Source organism: Eufriesea mexicana, unplaced genomic scaffold (genome assembly GCF_001483705.2).
Source record: "Eufriesea mexicana isolate 0111107269 unplaced genomic scaffold, ASM148370v2 scaffold47447484, whole genome shotgun sequence".
NCBI lineage: Eukaryota > Metazoa > Arthropoda > Insecta > Hymenoptera > Apidae > Eufriesea > Eufriesea mexicana.
Window position 1 is genome coordinate 847,491 of NW_016907864.1, and position 2,444 is coordinate 849,934.

A 2,444-nucleotide genomic window follows, 5' to 3' on the forward strand; every position below is an offset into this window, starting at 1 on the left:
CAATTGTCCAGCAATTTCTAGTACATGCATCGACCTATGAAAATCTCACGTTCTACTGCGATCGACCTGAAACTGTCCACGGACGCGGCGGCCATTCCTAAGGTCTCTAAAAGCCGGAGTATCCAAGGGGTTCCCTTATTGTTGGCTGGAGAGCGCGTTCACGACAACGTTGCTCACGTACGGCAACGTGCTTGGTATCGTAGAAATTGCTGTAACACCACACCGATCACGTAGCAGCGGATGGTCTCTCGACCTCATCCGGCGATGATGATGATGGTGCCCGGTCGCGCGCGAGCCCTCGCAGTGTGAATGAAGAGAGGGCTAAAGATTACGAGCGTCGCAAATTGCTGTCAATTTTGGTGATTTTTCGTGGCGCGCCTCGCGAGCAAAGCGTTGCCCACTTATCGGTCGCGCGTAAGCGATGAAATGTCCCGTGATGGACGGTAACGCAATCGAACCACGACGATTTAGCCACGCGATGCCTCCACGGAATTCATAATCGATCGATTACCATAGATCCACGCTGCTCCGTCGCGTTATCTTTATCCCGTAAATTAATACCTGCCATCTTAAAGCGCGCGTCCTCCGTCACGGCCATTTTCCGTCCGTGTCCGACGCGTATTTAAGGCCCCGTTCGAGACCGTCTCCCGAATCGTATTCTCCGCTACGTGCATTCGACGTCTCCCGAACAGTCCCTCGCACGCGATGGGCGTGCACTCGGAAGCTCCGCTAGAGATCGCTGAAGATCGCTAGAGATCGCTAGACTTGTGGTAATTCCTGACATAACAGGTGTTGGATAAATAACCAAGCAGAAACTCTCACGATCGTGGTTGAAAATTTCGACTAAGCTGTCCAAAAATAGTCACGGTTAATAACATCCTGTGAGAAGGCCCCGTATCTCGCGAGAATATCTCGGATCCAGCGATTTTAATCTTGTTTACTAGTCCCCGATTCCTAGGTCCATAAATTCGTATAACCATGGCGACTTTGAAACACCGTCGAGCACGCCGTGGCCCGGGCCGACTGTTGCACGCTACGTGCGAACTCTGGCTGACCGGTGCCACGCGGAACACGGGCCCAATTGACTCGGTTGGCCGCGATCGAGGCGCAGGTGATCCTCGCAGGTCCAAGGGCCCGGGTACACGTCGTGGTGCACGTAGCCGGGTCGGACGGCGTGTAGGATGAAGTCTTCCTCGCAAAGCGACCATTATCGTTATGATCGCGGCCAGGTAGATGCCACCCCGTGATTACCGTATCGGCCGGCGATCGACGGCGACAGGACTCGCCATTATGCGATCGACACCTTCCGAGACACGTTCGCGCCGTAAATCATCGGCTAAACGGAAAAGCCCGTCGGCTGTGTTCACGGCCGTGGCAACGTTCGGCCACGGTGCACCGTAACGTGCACGCGCCTACACGTGCATTGATTTCACGCCAGGACACAGGTGGGTGTGAGCAAACACGCCGACCGTGGAGATGCGCGCTCGAGCGGCGAGAAAAAATGGCCGGCGGTTGCATCGCCGGTCGTTGCTGATGGCCAGGCTTCGAGGGAATTGAAATTGCCAGGGAGACGGGGGGAGATGGTCCGAGTGGATTGTTTAATCAATTGATACATCGCTGACATACTGGACGAGAGAGGATGGCGGCGGCGAGATACGTGGAAAGGGCTGAGAGATCGTGCTCGAGAGATGCAATTGATTAATGGCCTGGTGAGGAGCGAATTCGATATTTGGGCCCGATATTTGCCCGATTAATCTTATTTAGGAGAAAATCCATTGAATTCCCTGGAATACATAGTCACACGCATGAGCAGACACGTGTTGATCCTTAGTCGCTGGAATTCTCCGAGATACAGACGGACGACATATGTGTAGGCATGTGTCCACTCACGGTCGATGGAATTCTATGGGATACAGGCACGTAATACGCAGAGAGACACGTGTCCGTTCACAGTCGATGGAATTCTCTAGGATATAGACACGCAATACGCGTGGAAGCGTGTATCCGTTCACAGTCGCTGGAATTCCCTAGGACACACACGCGTCTGTGTACGATCGATGGAATTCTCCGGGATATGAGCACGCGAGACACATGCAACAGTGTGACAGTCGCAATAACGTATCGCAGTAACGTGTGCGTGTGCTATAAAATTCGACGATTATCCCCTGTAGGCACCTAAGAACCTGATACGTGTCAATGTCTTCCGACAATCTAGATCCTGTCACGCTGTAAATTGAACGAGTACCCATTAACGGTCAACGAAATATAACTCGCGAACACAACCAAACACATCTCTATACGACATAACCTCGAAAATACAGCCAAGTATATCTCCATGCGACATAACCTCGCAAAACGCGGTCAAATATATCTCTATATGACATAACCTAGCTCCTAGATATCACACGAGCACGAAACATCGACAGTCGAGAAAAACGCTCTTC